Raw genomic sequence first — 20,019 nt, forward strand, 5'->3', positions numbered from 1 at the left:
TTAAAATCACAGAAAGCCATTCAATTTATTTATCATACAAGTTGACTATAAAAAAGTCTTAAGTGGCAAATGTGGATTTACTTAAGAATGAGCATAAAAATTCACAAAAATTCATAAAAACCCACAAACATGGATTGTGAGGCAGGGCATGCCAATATTTATATTTTAAGATTCTGTATTTAATTGTTATATACTGCAATTTATTTTCATAAATCTCAAGAATAAGCTATGCTAAAAATGATCTTCACAAAAGAGTAACAGGTTTCAAATAGAAATGCAGTTATGATAAGAGTAAAACACAGAATTTTCTAGTATTTTCTTTTTAGAAGAGTCAAATATTAAGAAAACAAGATCAAATACAACTTCTCTCTTCAAGATTAACATAAATTGAGTCCATACTAACTATTTACATCTTCTACATCTATAGTCTATACAATGATAATGAATATTCAGGACAATAAACCAACATACTTGAAAGGTGCTAAATGTTACAGTATATTGTCCTTATAAAGACATAAAACATATTCATATATAATTTAAGCAAAATGGTTTTTTGGTTATAGTAAAAATTAAAGTAACCAGAGTACATAGCCAAATTTATGAGAAGCTGAATGAGATTAACTTTTTTTTTTTTTTTTTTGAGACAGAGTCTCCCTTTGTTGCCTGGGCTAGAGTGCCCTGGCATCAGCCTAGCTCACAGCAACCTCAAACTCCTGGGCTCAAGCCATCCTCCTACCTCAGCCTCCTCTGAGACTACAGACATGCACCACCATGCCTGGCTAATTTTTTCTATATATTTTTAATTGGCCAATTAATTTCTTTCTATTTTTAGTAGAGACAGGGTCTCGCTCTTGCTTAGGCTGGTTTTGAACTCCTGAGCTTGAGTGATCCTCCCACCTCTGCCTCTCAGAGTGCTAGGATTACAGGCGTGAGCCACCACACCTGGCTGATTAACTGAAATTTTAATCTGCTTAAAACTGATGGTTGTTTTTACATATATATAAAATCTAGACTCGAATTTTTCTGTTTTATAAATGGTACATACTAACAAATAAATAGCCTGCATAAAATATGAATAGCTATTAAGAGAAAAATTTAAACAATAACATTATCTGGGCCACTGTCATATTATTTCAATATCTAAGATACCACTGGGTTTGATAGACAAGACAAGAGACTTGGAAAGGGTTAACATTTAAAGATAGACATAAAAATGGCAAAAATTGAATGGACTTTTCATGCATAGAGGGTACATGACACTGTCATATACTGTTAGTAGGAATGTAAATTGGGATAGTCTTTTTAGAGTGAATTTGCAGCAAGTATTAAATTTTAACTGCCTTTAATGTGCCTCTTAGCCCATAAATTTCTCTGTCCACAGCAATACCTTCACATGAACAAAAAGATATATAAGAATGTTCATTGCGGCATATTTACTGGTAGTATTATTGTACAGATGAAATAAGAGAGGGAGCTCCATATCACTGAGCTGGTACTAGAGATTTAGACAGGATGTGAACCCAGGTTAGTCTGATTCTAAAGCCCATACCATCTCACTATACACAAACCAAATAATTGTGCAGGATAAGTTAACAATGCTTCTAATAAACAATTTAACTCCAGCTATAAAGCAAAACAATATTCCTTTTTATCACAGGTATACGAATATAAAAATGATCTACCAGACATAAATGCTATTAGGATACTGATTATACTCCCAATGTTTAACTGCACAGCTACTATAGTAGGGCCTAAAAATTCCATTCTCTATTATAAACATCGCAACCAGTACTAACCTAATTCCTGGTTCTTAAATGGTTTGTAAGTTAGAGAAAAATAAAACAGGATAAAGAATCATGATGTATTAGACATATAAGTAAATCTGTATGGTAAAAAGAGCTCAACAATAATGATAACAAGCATTTGAAATCTACTTTAAATTCAGTTTTTTTCACTATTTAAAAGCTAGACATTAAACTAGATGCTGATGTTACAAACTTTTAAAAATATAACTTAAAAAGCTACCTATGTAGTCATAGTTATCATGTGTTTTTCATTGAGCTGATGAAATTAATATTTGTTGTTGCTAAAATCTTTAAATCACTGTTATTTTTATAAACTATATGAAAATAGTTATAAGAAAAATTTTAAAATGCTATTTCTATTTAGAACTCAGATATAGTAAATGAAAAGGAAAGCAGAAGAGTATATAAAGTCTTTTAAATTTATATATAAAGAGGTATGCATATGCTTATGTATCATCTAGAAATATTCCATGCCAATGTAAGAGACTAAAAGTAGTCATTACTTTTGAAGGGGATGCTAAGGATGGGGTTTAAGGTAGAAAAGTGGCTTACTTTTATTGGACAGCCCAGGTGCTATTTGGATATTTTACATATATTACTTTTGTTTATGGTAAAAACTAACTAGGTATTCATGATAGCTGAGAAAAATTACTACTTGTGTATCTATGTGAATTTTTTTTTTACCTCACAAATTGTTCTCCTATTTCTACCCAGAGAAAGCTATTAATAAGATCTGAATCTATGAAACTTATATTGGAGCTTTCTTAAATAGCAATTATTTCTTAAATAGCAATTTGCTTTCTAAATCTCCTCTTTTATTTACAATTTGGTCATTATCGAGGGTAAAAGAAGCTTGGTCAGCCAAAAAAAAAAAAAAGAAAAACAATTGTTCAACTGACGGCAATTATTAGAAAAAACACCTCTAATTACACCATTATAATTTAAGTCAGTAGAAGAGTTATTTGATTTACCCAATTTTCAGAAAAATACTTAATGACCTATTATATAAAATGAAAATTTAGAAAGTAAATGCATTCAATCTGAATTAAATTTGCTCTTAACTAGTATATCTTAGAATCCTAATAATTATAGTATCACAAAAAAGTAAATCTACAGAAAATCCAGAGATTTTAGCAACTACTAGCATTTTCTATACCTCATCAGTCATAAAACTAATTGTTTAGTATGAAATCAGTAAACTACAGAATATAGAATAAAGCCATGCATTATTTTTAAATTTTACCTGTATACCAAAAATTTTCCTTTAGGTTCTAATCCTATGGATTGCTGCAACTTTACATGGCTGAAATGCAGAAAAGAAAGTGTCTTCTTACATAATACTCATGGAGATTTTTTTCCATATCGTAGGATGATGAGGTCCCAATTCAAAGAAAACATGAAAGAATTGATTTTAAAAAAACACATTAAGTACATATTAACAGAAGTGCTTTTTAACAAACTTGACTTCTTACAAGCTTTCATAGATATGAAGAAAGCTACACACCAGACCAAAATCACACCAACTCTGTCTGCCTCAAATGAAAGTATTAGCTCTCACTTATCATTTTCAATTCACTCAGGTTTTTCTGAACCTATAATTAGGGACTTCTGTATTATTTATATGTAATACATATAAATGTGTATAAAAGTGTGTTTTAAAAAGTAATCAAGTTTGCCAATGAGTTTACCTATAAATATTCTTTCCTGCTTATTTTATAAATCTAATATGTTAATAATTCTTATGCAACTATAAACATTTTTAAAATGTTGCTGACAGAGACTTGTATCTAAACAATAAATATCAGTTTTATATAACAACAGACAAAAATTTTTTAAGTTTATTTCTAAACAGAAGTTAAAATAGGAAACTGCCATCTGAAAATCTGAAGGGTAAACACAGCTGACATTTACTTCTGAGGGTCAGCCAGCTTGAAGATCCAAATGTAGAGTCTGGGAGCAGGACAGGTTTTCCAAGTCAGATGCTTCCTTATTGAGTTCAAAATATAGTCATGTTAAACCAATTAATTATTTCTTTCCCATTTAAAGGATTTTTGTATAATTCTAAATTTAATTTCCCTACCTTTAAAAACTTGGTAAAAATTAGCATAAATTACACTGGCTTAGATGAAAGGTTTGAATGACTATACTTGTCATATAAAATGAGATTTACTTGAATAATAATTGCTTAATGAATACAAAAATCATATCTAGGAAATGAAGATGCTAACTACCCAAAAAGTAAAAGATAAGCTTTGAAATATAACAAGTTATTATAAGTATAATATTAGATATGCCAAGATTAGTGTGAATGATTAAAATAAAAATGTTAACTTTATTTCAAAACTCAAGACTATACAGACCTCGTCTTTAAAAAAAAAAAAAAACCTTACAGGTTTTACCCAGACATGATTATGTAAAGTACTAAATATATAAAGTTCAAGGGCTCTAGTCAGTAGTATCAATAAATGCTTTATAACCTAAAACAGGTAGTTTCACTCTAGTATCCTTGCCTATAAAAAATAGGAATAATGTTCTATTCTTCTTTCTCAGCACATGGCTAGAATATATTTTCCAGCCTACCTTGGAGCTATCTTCCACAATACCTAAACTGTATCTTGTACACAGAAGATGCTTAATATATGTTCACTGATTATGATTCATAATATTGACAAAATAGCCATGTTCTTTTAGGATAAGTTAATATGAGAGAAAGAAAATCTTAGAATGTTTAAGTTTTATAATCAAATATAAGAACTCCCAATAGAAATAAATTTTCTAATTAAGTGTATATATTTTTTAAGATAGAGGCCTAAAGGCAAAACATAATTCATGTTTTTCTTTGAGGATAAATTAAATCAGAAATACACACTTAATGTAATCACTCAAATATATATAATATTTATTTATGTGACATATAAAATGTAATATATATTTACTTTGTTTTAATTATTACATCTTTAGCACTGAGAAAAGAACTTGGCACACAGTAGTCACTCAACAAATGTTTGTTGAATTACTTTCAGAGTACCTATTTATTAAGCACATACTATGTGCCAGCCACAGGTGATGCCGTAGAGAACAAGAGTGCACTGTCTCTGCCCTCAGGAAGCTTAAGTTCTAGTGAGGTATAAGGATAAGTAAATGGACAATTATCACATAGAATATGAGAAGTAATAAAAGAGGAGCAAGTATTAAAAGAGAAGCACACAGGTTAAGTCTCTAACCCAGAATAGATTGAAGGGTAGAGGGCAGAGTCAGGGAAAGCTAAGTTAGAAGTAGCAATACCTGAACTAAAAGGTGAAAAACGAGTTGGAATTGGATTGTGGAGGGAAGAGGATGAGGAATAAGTTGGGAGTAGAGAGATAATGAATTCAGTATTCGACTTACTGAGTTTGAAATGATATCTACACCCAACATACCAACCATTGCTTTCCTACCCAATAGTCTCTTCCTAATAATCAAGAAAATGAAATTAAGAACAAGATACTCTTTTTCACCTAAACATTTATTAAGAGTTTTTAATATGAGTAAGGCCAGTGCTGGGGAGGGACAGTATAATACTTAATATGGCTGGGTAACAGACCACTTCAAACTTAGTGGCTTAAATCAAGAATCATTTATGACCTGGCACGGTGGCTTACGCCTGTAATCCCAGCACTTTGGCAGGCTGAGGTGGAAGGATCATTTGAGGCCAGGAGTTTGAGACTAGCCTGAGCAACACAGGGAGACCCTATCTCTAAAAAAAATATTATAAGAAAACTAGACGGGCGTGGTGGTGCACACCTGTGGTTCCAGCTACTTGGGAGGCTGAGGCAGGAGGATCACTTGAGTCTAGGAGTTTGAGGTTGTTGCAGTGAGCTATAATGATACTACTGCACTCTAGTCTGGGCAACAGAGTAAGACTCTGTCTCCAAAAAAACAAAATTATTTATTACCTTTCCGTTTATGTAGGTTAGGAATTCAGGAAGGGCACAGCCAGGAAAGCTTGTCTTTGATTCATGTTGTTTGGGGCCTCAGCTGCAAGACTCGAAGACTGGGTGCTAGAAACATCTATACGCCTGTGTACTCATATATCCAGCAGTGACGCTAGCTATAGGCTGGAGCCAGGCTGGAGCCAAGCTCGAGCTGTCAAATGGAGCACTTATCGAGGCCACTCCTTGTAGCCTGGGCTTCCTCACAATGCTGGGTTCCAAGGACAAGTGTCCCATGAACAAGCAAGCCGGAGGAAGTCATATTACCTTTTATGATTAGCCTTAGAAGTCAAGCAGCTTCACTTCAACTGTCCTTTTTTGAGGTTCACTACTAGGTTCCAGGAGAGGGAACATATATCCCACCTTTCAATTGTGGAGTGCCAAAGTCACATAGTAAGAAAGGCACATGGAATGGGATATATAGGTAGATAGGTGCAGCCATCTTTGAACAATACAACCTGCCACAGACGGACTATAAGTTGATACAATTTCTCAGATGACAATTTGCCAGTGCTATAAATAGCTTAAGTATTAAACAGTCTTTGATCTAGCAATTCCGCTTCTAGAAATTTATCCCAAGGAAATAATCATGTGCATGCTAAGATTTAGTCATAAGGTAGTAGTAACATTCATCGGGTGTTGGACAGGTGATCAAGGGAGGAAAGAGGAGGAGATGGGTATATTCACACCTAAAGGGTGCAGTTTGCACCATCTGGGGGATGGACACTCTTGAAACTCTGACTCGGGCGGGGCAAAGAGAATATATATAACCTAAACATTTGTACCCCCATAAAATGCTGAAATAAAAATGTTTAAAAAGGAAAAAAAAAAAGATTTAGTCATGAGGATGTTCACTAAATCTGTTTTCATTAATAATAAGAAAATTGTAAACAAATTACATTTACAAAAATTGGTTAAATAAATGTTTGATATAATACATTAGAATAGTATATTAAAATCATACTAGAATTTTAATCATATGCAAAAACACTTATGTTAAGGAGGGAAGTACATGAACCATGTGTGATATGATTCCAAATTTATAAAATGGATATATGTATATATGCATAGAAAATAAAACTTAAAGGAAAAATGTGCTTGTTCTTTATTTCCTTGTATGGAAGGATGACTTATATAATCAAGGACAAGAGTTTAGAGAACACAAATTAAACCAAACCTTAATCCAAGCAATGATGTCATTCATCAATTTAGGAAATTTTATAGCCCTTATCTCTTCAACTATTACTTCTGGCCCATTATCTCTTTCCTCTCCTTAAGAGATTTTAATTAAATATATATTAGACCTTTTCACTGTATCATCTTATGTCTCATATCTTCTCTTTTATTTTCTTCCTTTCCTTTTGTCATTCCATATTTCGTTCTTTTTTTTTTTTTTTTTTTTTTTTCCTTGAGGCAGAGTCTCACCTGGTCACCTGGGCTAGAGTGCCGTGGCATCAGTCTAGCTAATAGCAACCTCAAACTCCTGGGCTCAAGTGATTCTCCTGCCTAAGCCTCCTGAGTAGCTGAGACTAAAGGCATGTACCACCACATCCAGCTAATTTTTTCTATTTTTAGTACAGATGGGGTCTTGTTCTTGCTCAGGCTGGCCTCCAACTCCTGACCTCAAGCAATCCTCCTGCCTTGGCCTCTTAAGAGTGCTATGATTACAGGCATGAGCCACCTTGCTTGGCCTAAGTGTGTTTTTTTTTTTTTTTTTTTTTTTTGAGACAGAGTCTCGCTTTTGTTGCCCAGGCTAGAGTGAGTGCCGTGGCGTCAGCCTAGCTCACAGCAACCTCAAACTCCTGGGCTCAAGCAATCCTCCTGCCTCAGCCTCCTGAGTAGCTGGGACTACAGGCACGCGCCACCATGCCCGGCTAATTTTATATATATATTAGTTGGCCAATTAATTTCTTTCTATTTTTATAGTAGAGACGGGGTCTCGCTCAGGCTGGTTTTGAACTCCTAACCTTGAGCAATCCGCCTGCCTCGGCCTCCCAGAGTGCTAGGATTACAAGCGTGAGCCACCACGCCCGGCCCTAAGTGTGTTTTTATTTCTGTATTTTTTCCTCCTACCTTATTAATTCCTCTTTATTATCATTGGTAATTAAGAATTTACGAGATCACATTGAGTATGTGAAATGATAGATATGTTAATTTGCTTCACATACTAATCTTTTTACTATCTATCTATATATCCTATAATATCATGTTGTATTCCTTAAATATACACAATAATTTTTTTTAAAAAAAATGTACTAGATCACAATAGTAAAAGACAAAATTTGCTGGAAGGTTCCATTGCAAGATATACACACACACACACACACACACATATATATATGCATGCTTTGTTATAGGATCATTTCATGAGAATTAAAATCACATACCAGCAAATAAAAATTTAAAGCACTGGTACTGAGACTTCTGTTGCTGACAATTCTGGATTAGATTTTTATAGTCAACCCTTCTGGTGAAAACAACTTAAAAAGCTGGAAGGGACATTTATAAGGAAGGAGAAGAAAAGGTCTGACAAGATAGCTGAGATTTGCTAGGCCAAAACTCAAGGTAAAGAAAGAACCTGCAGAGATAAATGGGCAGTGAAACTTTTTGACCCAGAGTAATTTACACATTCCAGAAAATATGACTTTTCAGTTTGATGGCCTCAAGTCAAGAGGGATTAAAATCAAAGCCCAAGGGTTTCACAAGTTAAGAAGTTTTAATATGAAGATTATCCTTACAATAAGCTAGATGCCAAACAACTTCATTTTCATAGTGAAAATAAAAAAACAGATCAACCCAGAATTACAACACAGGTCTAAATAGTCTAGGTCAGCCAGAGAACCACAAGCTCTGAATTTGGTTTAAAGTGCTTCCCGTGCCTAGAAGTAAATGAAAATCCTCACTGGAAGAAGTTACTTATACCCTTAACATCCTATAGATCTTTTAAATATAACACACAATCTAAAATAACTAGATATACATTGAAACTAGGTATTGTGTGAGAACTAGTAGAAACTAGAGACCAGCAAAAACTTTAAGATATGAAAATTATTAGATGCAGGCCATGAAACAATTATGTTGAGTATGCTTAATGACATAAATAAATAAATAAAAAGCTTGAATCTGCAGGTAACTATAAACTATTCAGTTTATCTAAATTTTTAAAAATTCAAACAGAACTTATATAAATAAGATATGCAGAAATTGAAAATAAAAGTTCAATGGATAAGTTATACAGCATATTAGACATAACTGAAAGGGGTACTAGTGAACTGAAAGATAGATGAGAAGGAAATATACAAGAGTATAACATGGAAAGACAAAAGAATAGAAAATATAGAAGAGAAGATGAGAGACACAGAAGATACAATGTGAAGGTATATCTTTAAGAAGATTCCTAGAAGGAAAGATAGAGAAACAGCAGAAATAATACTCAATGATAACGCCTAAGAACTTTTCAAACTTGATGAAAGGTATTAATTCAAAGACTTAAGAAGTCCAGTAATTTCTAAGTAGGATTAAACAAAAACACCTAGAAACATAACAGTTACTCTTTGGAAAGTTAAGACAAAGATAAAATTGTAAAACAAGAGAGAAAAGGAAGAAAAAAATGATCCTTAAACCAATGGCAGTTATACTAAGTTGCCTTTTCAAACACTGTTGAACAGCAACAATGTAAATGAAATTACATCTTTAATTCACTAAAATAAAACAAATAACATAAATTTCTATATTCAGCAAAAATATCTCACAAGAAATACAGTAAAATAAAGATATTTTCAGACAAAAACTAAGAGTTCAACATCAGAAGGTCCTAAAAGGGAATTTTAAAGGATAAATTTCAAGCAGAAATATAAATGGAAGGTGTGAGTTGCAAAAACAAGAAAAAATGAAGAACAAAGAATATAAAGATTATTATATATAAATAATGACTATAAAATAAATATATGGTAGGGTTTTAAAAATATAGAATTAAAAAACGTAAGAATAGCATATAAATCAGAAACAGTAAATGTATTTAGTATTTTTAAATCCTTGTAGTAATATTATCTGACAGTTAGCTAAAGGTATTAATTAACATCCAAATAACACAACAGTCAAAGAAGAAATAATGGCAATTAGAAAATATTTTGAACCAAATGATAATGAAGATACTACATACAAAAATTTTCTGGGTAGAGCTAAAGTAGCATTTAAGGGGAAAAAGTGCATACATTAGAAAAAGCTTAACAATAACAAACATTTATTTTGAGAATGAAATGAGCAATAAAAATTGAAAATCAACAAAAAACCCCAATACTAGAAGCAAATAGCGGACATTAATAAAGTAGAAAATAAACTATTTACAAAGCCAAAATCTCATTCTTTGATTACAAAAAGGAAAGCACAAATAAGTAAAATCATGAAAGAAAAATGGGTAACACTACAGATTCCACAGATATTAAAAAGATAAAAGGATATTAGCAATAATTTTGTACCAATAAATTTGAAAATGTAAACAAAATGAACAATATCCCTCAAGAAAAAAATATTAAACCTGATTAGAATGACAAACATGAAAGAAATAGAATCATAAAACTTTCCTGCAAAGAAGGCTCCAGTTCTAGTTGGCTTTAATGGCAAGTTCCAAACTATATTAACACATTTCATACCGCACAGAAATCTCTAAGACATACACCAGGGACCACACGTTTTTGGGCAAACTGCACGTTATTTAAATCATCATAACCACAGATCATAATGCACTTTAGGTGTTGTTTTTCAATAATTGTAACATTTTATTTACAAAAACAATTAAACAACTAATTAAACAAAGTTCCTAGTACTTTTTTAATGTATGGTACTGCGTGAAACATTTTCCTCTATGAAGAGGGACCAAATAAAATTTACATAAGTATTTAGATGCGTTCCTTTTTCTATGGGAGGCACAAACTCTGCAGGCTTTTGTAGGACATTTTTTCTTTCCACTCGCTGGAATACATGTAGGTTCATGCTGCTTCATATCACCTGACAACCTTTTGGGTGGATCTTTATGAGGTGCTCTCCTTGCACCCCCAGGGAAGGGCTGGACAGATTGTCTCTGGCTCCTGAGAGCCTTCATCATTGTCATCCATTATCCAGTCTCTCGCAACCGACAGCAGAAACTGTTTATACTTCATGTTTGCTTGTGGATTGAGGACATTGTACACTCTAAATGAATTGAAAAGTCCACAGTTTATAAGGTAGAGCACTACTTTTTTTGTCCATTTAATCGGTTTCGGCCGGGCACAGTGGCTCACGCCTGTAATCCTAGCACTCTGAGAGGCCAAGGCAGGCGGATTGCTCGAGGTCAGGAGTTCAAAACCAGCCTGAACAAGAGCGAGACCCCATCTCTACTATAAATAGAAATAAATTAATTGGCCAACTAATATATATAGAAAAAATTAGCCGGGCATGGTGGCACATGCCTGTAGTCCCAGCTACTGGGCAGGCTGAGGCAGTGGGATTTCTTAAGCCCAGGAGTTTGAGATTGCTGTGAGCTAGGCTCACGCCGTGGCACTCACTCTAGCCTGGGCAACAAAGCGAGACTCTATCTCAAAAAAAAAAAAAAAAAAAAGAATCGTTTTCCTTAGAATGGAACAACACGAAAGGAATTCATCTGCATGGTCAACGCCTTTCATGTGGGCATTGTATTCCTTGATGCAGGTAGGTTTTACAATATTCTCTCCTATTTTTCTATTTTTTTTCCTGTTGTTGAGACAGAAGTATCATGGATCGTTGATATCATTCGGACAACCCACTTGTCTTTCCATGCTAGGAGAAGAATATCACCTTTTCTGGAAAATATTATGTCATCTTTCTTCATTCTTGATGTTTTCATTTGCAAAGTTGGCGATAAGCCACTACTCTCCTTAACGGACAAGACAGTGTGTTGACATCTAAGGTCCATAATAGATGGCGTGCAAAACACAAGAAAACTCATGAGCGGTACACGAAAGGTGTTAAAGGAAGAAAGAATTCAAATTTTATATAAACTCTTCCAGAGAAGATAAAAAGAGGGTACACTCATCAACCATTTTTATGTGTCTAGCTTGACATAACCACCAAAGATATAATTACAAAGAAAAATCATAGTTCCAGCTTACCTAATAATCACAGGTGCAAAAATCCTAAAAAACTTTTATCAAACCAAACCCAGCAATAAATAAAAAGAATGAGACATCACAACAAAGTTAGATTTATACCAACATAGGTCGGGCACGGTGTCTCACACCTGTAATCCTAGCACTCTGGGAGGCTGAGGTGGGAGGATCCCTTGAAGTCAGGAGTTCGAGACCAGCCTAAGCAAGAGTGAGATCCTGTTTCTACTAAAAATAGAAAAAATTAGCCAAGTGTGGTGGTGTGAGCCTGTAGTCCCAGCTACTCAGGATGCTGAGGCAGGAGGATCACTTGAACCCAGGAGTTTGAGGTTGCTGTGAGCTAAGCTGATGCCACTGCACTCTAGCCCCGGCAACAGAGCAAAACTCTATCTCAAAAAAAAAAAAAAAAAAAAAAGATTTATACCAGAATAAAAGACTGGTTTAATATTTTCAAAATTGATCAAGGATATCTATAACATTAACTTGTTAAAAAACAAAACTCAAATCATACGACAATCTCAACAGATGTAGACAAAGTACTCAATAAAGTTAAATATTTATTATATGTGATAAAATCTTAGCAAAAAAGAAATATATATAAATTCAGTGTGTATATGCTAAGGATCCTGCAGGGATCCTTTTTACTACTGAATAGTTGGCTGTATCCATCTCCACTTATAAGTATTACTGCTATGAGTTCACACATGTAACCTTCTCTTGAAAACTGCCCTGGGATGATCGGATCCCTCCTTGTATGGAGGGTTATATATGCTTTTCTTCCCGAGGCCTATTGCCCATGACTGTCTGGTATATGAGTATAACTCTGATGTATAATTAACATTCCAGGGCACCACAGAATCAGGTTGAGATTAAACTTCACCTAAAATCATATCCTTGCTTACTCCTTTCCTTTCCCCATCCTGATTCCCTCACTCCCTTACAGGTTTCTCCTGACAGTGCTCCTTTAACTCTTAGAAAAAAGGGACAAAAAGTACAACAGTGATGCAACCAAAGACATAGTTACAGAATCATGAATTAAAAAACATAATCCTAATACTCTGGTTTCTCTTCAGATCATATAAATCTTTTGCCTTTTAAAAAACATAATTCTTGAAAAAAAAAGACTTGAAAAGAAAAGAAACAAACCTCATACATTTTTCAGATAAAATGATTTGGTACATTAAAAAATCCAAAATAGTAAATAATTTTTAGAATTAATGTTAGAATATGGTTGGATTTGCTGGATATAAGGTCAATATACAAAAATTCGCTGTATTTCTGTATATCAACAAACAGAAAAAGATTTTAAATGCATAGAAAATGTCACATACAATTTACTTGCTGTATGGTCAAGTAAACTGCAATCATATCTAACCTTCCCACAGATAACAACTAGAAACTCTAGACAAAATACAAAAACAAACAAAATCAAAAGCCACAAGGACCAGAAAGTAACAGAGTGAACAAAAGAAGAATCAATTCTAGAAGGGAGTTAATACTTGGGAGGTAGGACCAGCACAGGGTAAGGTTCCCATTTTTGTAGCTTTTAATTTGAGGACAGGTAGTAGTCAGGGCCATGAGCTAAAACACCAGTGAAAATCCAACAGTCCTTATGGCCTAAAGAAACAGAGCACAGAGTTCAGGGCAACCACAGCCAGTAAAGGACATGCTCAGAAAGGAAAGAGTTAGAGAAGGACAACCCCATATTATGTATGTAAACTCTATCCAAATCTCTGGCCAATCCCTCTACTACATATGTATGGAACAGATTCCGGCTAAGATAAAAGAACAAATTTAGACTTGAGCAGCCTCCTAAGAGACAGAATCTTTGAGTCCAACTAAGTTAATTACCTTTTTAAAACAAACCAACAAAAATCAAACACTCAGAAAAAAACAGAATCCAAGGTCTCCACGATATAGTATTTACAATGTCCACGATACAATCCATAATGACCAAATGAAGAACCAGAAAAATGTGACCCATTCTCAAGAGCAAAGAATCAGTAATGACCAACTCCAAGATATCCAGCATGTTGCAGCAGCAGCTGCAATGATGCATGATGTTAGCAGCAGCAGATGAGGATTTTAATGCAGCTATTATCTATGCTCAGTGACTTAAAGGAAAATGTGCTTGCACATGAAAGAAAAGATGAAACACCTCAGAAGAGAAGTAGAAACTATAAACAAGACCTAAATGGAAATTTTAGAACTGGAAAACATAACATCTGAAATTAAAAATTCACTATGGTCTTAATAGCAGAATAGGGATGAAAGAGGTAAGGGTCCATGAACTAGAAGACAGATAACAGAAATTATCCAATATAAAGCACAGAGGGAAAATGATTAAAAATAATTTTTTTTAAATTTTATTTTAACTTTTTACTTTTCTTTCTTTTTTTTCTTTTTGGTTTTTTCGTGAAACTACTGGTATCAATAAAAATAAATTTAATAGGGCCTCAGAGATTTACATGCCAAGAGATTTAACATGTATAAAGAAAAGAAAGGAAATTCACTGCCAGCAGACTTGCATTACATTAAATGCTAAAGGAAATTCTTCAGATTGAAGGGAAGTAATATCATTTGAAAATTGGAATTTTTAGAAAGGTAAGAAGAGCACTGGAAATAGGTATCTGGATAAATATAAAAAGACTATTTTTCTTAATTTACTTAAAACACATAAGACTGATTAAAGCAAAAATTGTAGCATTGTATTTATGGATGTGATACAAAATGATAAAGGATGGAGGTTGGTAAAACGGACCTACACTCTTACTAGAATTTACCAGAAGTGATACTATATTAACTCTAAATAGATTGTGAAAAGCTAATTTTCCAAAATTAAAACTTATTTCTGGACACCTCCTTTAGTGCACCACTTAGTGTTCATAATGTATTCTCCCTGACCTTTATTTACACATCTATACTACTAATACTAAATGTATACTACTTATAAAATGTAGTTTTAACTTTTTTTCTTTTATATATATGGCATCAAATTGTACATCATGTTCTATAACTTGCTTATTTCACTTATATCTACATGATTTCACTTATATGAGGTATCTAAAATAGTCAAATTTCATAGAATTAAAGAGTGGAATGGTGGTTGCCAGGGGCTGGGAAGAGGTAGGGAGAAATGGGGAGTTGCTAATCAAGGGGCAGAAAGTTGCAGTTAAATAAGATAAATAAATTCTAGAGATCTGCTGTACAATATTGTGCCTATCTTTAACAATATCGTATTACACACTTGAAAACTGAAGACGTAGAGCTCATGTTAAGTGTTTTTACAACAATAAAATAAAAATTTTAAAAATATAGGCCTATATACCTATCTATATGTCTATATCTACATATACTGAAGGTCCTTTTAATACATATAGATTTATGCTATTCTTTTACTGTACAGTATTCCAATTTACTTAACCATGCCTCTATTGGTGAGCATTTAGGTTTTTTCTAATTTTCACTAGCATAAATAATGAAATATTTCAAACATAAAATGACATGAAAAAATTCTGAAGCAGCAGTACAAAATAAAGCCACTCCTTACATCAAAGAGATTTTCTAACAAGGTAGGTTCTGATTAGCTAAAAGCTAAAATGCTTTTGAATCTGAGAGATATAGTATTTTTCATTTGCAATATCATATTCTTCATATTCTTTCAGGCATCAAATATGACAATTTCCATGATTTTCTTTAATAAGAGACATTGCTTGTTAAATTATTTGGTGTAAAAGATCCTACGCAGGATCACCCACACTGCTCAATGTCTGCCTTTTCTTCCCACCAGCATAAATCATTTTCTCCATTAACTCCCAACACCAGAGGGCAGCAGCCTCAGTACTAATTAGCAGTAATGCAGAGAGCAATTGACTAATGAAAAGATACTCAGTAAAATCTGCACTAAATTACTAATCAATGTTTTTGGGGAAAACATTTCTAAAAAAAAAAACCAAACAAACATATGAATTAGGTAAAAATAATGAAATAAACCAGCCATGCTGTCACTCCAAAAGAAGAGATGAATAAAATCTAATTTAGATTATCTAGGGAGGTATCATTATGAGCTAATGAAATATATATAATATTTATATTTGCTATTCAATGTACCTCATTCAATTTACTATTGCTATTCAATTTACATTTGCTATTCAATGTATCTCATGAGTAAAATCTGGAAGAACCAAATAATGATAATTTCATTTTTATTAGATTCTCCATATTCTGATTTTTTAAATAAGAGGAGAGGAAGAGAGAGGCAAAATAATTATAGATCAAAATGGCCTTGTGGAAAACTTGAAGAAATTAAACAAAAATCTTTTATGAACCAAAAAATAGGGCAAAGAAGACCCCCAAATAACAAGCAGAAGTAGCCAGTCTACCTATTTTGAAAATTGTCTTCATGAAAATTGCCTATATGACAATTTTCAAAAAGGTATAAAAAATGAATCTTTTCCCTTTTAATTATATATATTTTAAAATAATAGATAATTTTATTAAGTACTTCCCATAACCCCCAAAATAGACAATTTTTTAGAGCAGTTGTAGGTTTACAGAAAATTGAACAGATAGTGCAGGAAGTTCTCATGTATCCTCCTTTTACAGTTTCCCTTATTAACATGTTGTATTATTTGGTACATTTGTTATAATTGATCCAATAGTGATATATTAACTAAAGTCTTTAGTTTACATGAGAGTTCACTCCTTGTGTTGTAAAATTCAATGGATTTTGATGAATGTATGATGACATATAGCCACCATTTACATATCATACACAATAGCTTCACTGCCCTGCAAATCCTTCGTGTCCCTATTCATCCCTTCACCCTCCCCTCTGGTAACCACTGATCTTTTTACTGTCTCTACAGTTTTGCCTTTTCCAGACTGAGGTATAACTGGAATCATATATTATGTAGCTTTTCCACACTGGCTTGTTTCAGTAAACAATCTGCATTTAAAGTTTCTCTGTGTTTTTTCATGGCTTCATTAGCTCATTTCTTTTTGTGGCTTGCCAGATCATTTCTTTTAATCACTGAATAATATTCCATTGTATGATATACCACAGTTTGTTATTCATTCACCTACACCTTGGCTGTTTCCACTTTCAAGTACATTTTTTATTAATTTCAAAAAATAATAGAGAGTTTTAGTTCAGGATGAAGGACTTAAACACTTATCTCCTCTCCCTCCTGAGAACTTATTATTAATCATATGACAGTTAAAAAATAAAAAGACTAAACCCACAATGTAAAAAAAACTACAGCAAGGGGTCAGTGGGTACTGAGAAGTGGATGCAATTTCAACAAATTCCTGAAAGACAAAAAGTAGCATGAAACAAAGCATAAGCCAAAACCCAAAATATGTTCATAATATCTACATTTTGTTCTATAATCAAAATTAAATCTTGTCTACAGCGTGGATGAACCATGAGGACATTATGCTGAGTGAAATAAGCCAGTTGCAAAAAGACAAATACTGTATGATTCCACTTACATGAAGTACCCAGAGCAGTCAAATTCATAGAAACAGAAAGTGGAACACTGGTCTTCAGAGGCTGAGGGGAGGAGGAAATGGGGTATTGTTTAATGGCTATTGAGTTTCAGTTTACCAAGATGAAAAAGTTCTGGAGATCTGTTGCTTGACAATGTAAATGAACTTAGAAACACTAATGAACTGTACATTTAAAAATGGTCAAAATGGTAACTTTTATGTTATGTGTTTTTTACAATAAAAAAATTAAATCTTGTGTTTTGTCCTCTAATTGATTCTCAAAGTTGAAAATAACGTAAGCATTAAGTTAAGACCATCTAAACATTGTTCACTGTAGATCCCAGTAGTGGGTTCTACAGATTAAATTTCTTTCTCTCCAGGTATACCTGTGTCACCTGAAGGTGTTGAGATCAAATGGAATTTTTTTTCTTAAGTTCCATCAATTAATTGTTCAAAATCATGCCCCATTTTAGTTTGCTTCATTTTTGGACCATAACTTACTTATTCAGGTTTGTTCTTCCTTCTTTGTTTATTTGGGTGCTTCATTCCTTTATTCCCTCCCTCCCTCATTTCTTACTTCCTCCTTCCCTCCCTCCTTCCCTTCTTTCCATTCTTCCATGGGTAACTGCTTTCCTTTTTTGATGATGCTGTTGATAGAAATAACATGTCACATTCACCACATCACTGACATCTTCCAGATTAGTAAAAATTAGATGTTGAATTCTATGTCAAGACATATTTCTTGGCACCTAATGTGGATCTAGTACACTGCTGTCACCTAGGATTTCTTTACATTGGATTCCTGGGGTAGTTACACCATGTCAAATTCCCTTATATTTCCTTTTGCTATATGTTTCCACAACTTTTATATTTTCTATTACATTTGGCAGGGCTGGGGTATAATCAAGTTTTTTCCCTTAATTTCCAAGAGCTCAATCTTGTTTCCTGTTCCTTTTTTTATGGCATCTTTCCTTATTTGATGAAATAACTGTCTAATTTAATTAGAAAATTTTAAGTTCTTATGCTTCCTGAATTACCTGTTTCAGGAAGCAAAAGAACTTAAAATTTTCTAATTTTCCTGGGGACACTGCTTTTACATTTTTCATGCAGCTTGTTTTGTTCATATAGCTTTATCTTTATATAGTCCATAGATTCTTCTGGGAAGCTGGTGTGGGTTTCCTCCGATTTTGTGTATAAAGTATGTTTTCTGCCAGTCTCCCTTAAGTAGAATGGCCAGTTGGGAACTCTGTGTTTGCTAGCACTAATTGTATTATTTAAACTTTTGAAAGAAAAATTAAAACTAATGGTGTAACTATCAAAATTTAGGAGGGGCTGGGTGTGGTGGAGCATGCATGTAGTCCCAGCTACTCTGAAGGATGAGCCGGGAGGATGTCTTGAGAACAGGAGTTCCAGGCTGCAGTGAGCTAGCTCTGATTGTGCCACTGCACCCCAGCCCGGATGACAGAGTGAGACCCTGTCTCTAAAAAAAATTTAGGAGTCATAGAGAATAGTATGAGTGAGCTCCCACTTTTCATAGCACAGGCATATATTTTACAGATAATATCTAATGCTTTAAACAAAACAAATCAAGAAATATTGGTATCAGCATACTAATCTTTTCAAAGTAACCACAAAAATAACTAAAAAACTGTTTTAAAAAATGGCCTCTAAGGAGCAAACTGAGGAAGAGGCAATTAGCAATACTGCTTTCCATTATAGTCCCTTCTGTTCTATCTTTTAAAGATCATAAGCATGTATTTCTTCAAAATAAATAAAAGCAAATTGAAAATAAAATAATGGAATCAGAGGAGAAAGTGTAAGAAATTGAAAAGAAAAAATGATTTTAATTCTAAAAAAAGAAAGAAAAATTCAAACACTCACATATACTAAATTTCTTGGACAGAGGGAGAAAATTGTTGTCAAGGAGACCAAAGCAACTATTAGGCAGAAAATTTAGCTCTTTAAAAAAAAGAAATCCATGACAATTTATTTTGCAGAATATTATACCCTACTCCAGCTTTACAAAAGCCAATAAAATGGTTTTAATGAGGTCCTTGAAACTTTGATTATGATGTGACTACATTTTTAAAGATTTGGTTTGTGGAGTCTACTACACTGATAAGAATAAAAGTCAGACGACCTAGGTATGAGTTTCAGCTCTACCACTTGAAAACCATGTACTCTTGGGCAAGTCACTTTCCTTTTCTGAGCCTAAGTATCTTCACTTATGAAAATGGGGCTAACTACTACCTGCCTAACACACTGCTGCTGTGAATATCAAGTGAGACTTGGAGCACTTTGCAAAGGTTGGGATATTACAAAAATAAATTCAAGGAGTAAGTACTAACATTTCCCTGAATTAATAAAGCCGTATGTACTCTGTACTCTTGACTAATTAAATGCCAAACTAAGTATTAGAAAAATGTGAACAAAAAATGTGATATAAACTAGTATCATAAAATTGGATTTGAACTAGGTAGCAAATTCAAGCTCTAGTCCAGGCTCTACAACTAGATAATGTCCACAACTTCTTTGGGTCTCTACACAATCAAACTAAACTAGACCACCTTTGTAAAGGTGCTTCATGGGTGTATTTTCCATCACACAATGATAACTTAAAAGGGAATTTGTTCA

The 20,019-nt window shown here is 33.4% G+C and overlaps 1 protein-coding gene across 2 annotated transcripts in view; it reads right to left on the minus strand.

Moving 5' to 3' along the window:
* Positions 1 to 20,019, minus strand: part of PGM2L1 (phosphoglucomutase 2 like 1) — a 60,592-nt gene that overhangs the window by 36,602 nt on the left and 3,971 nt on the right. The gene's annotated exons all lie outside the window — the stretch shown is intronic.

The sequence above is a fragment of the Microcebus murinus genome, chromosome 4, assembly GCF_040939455.1.
Source record: "Microcebus murinus isolate Inina chromosome 4, M.murinus_Inina_mat1.0, whole genome shotgun sequence".
Classification (NCBI taxonomy): Eukaryota; Metazoa; Chordata; class Mammalia; order Primates; family Cheirogaleidae; genus Microcebus; species Microcebus murinus.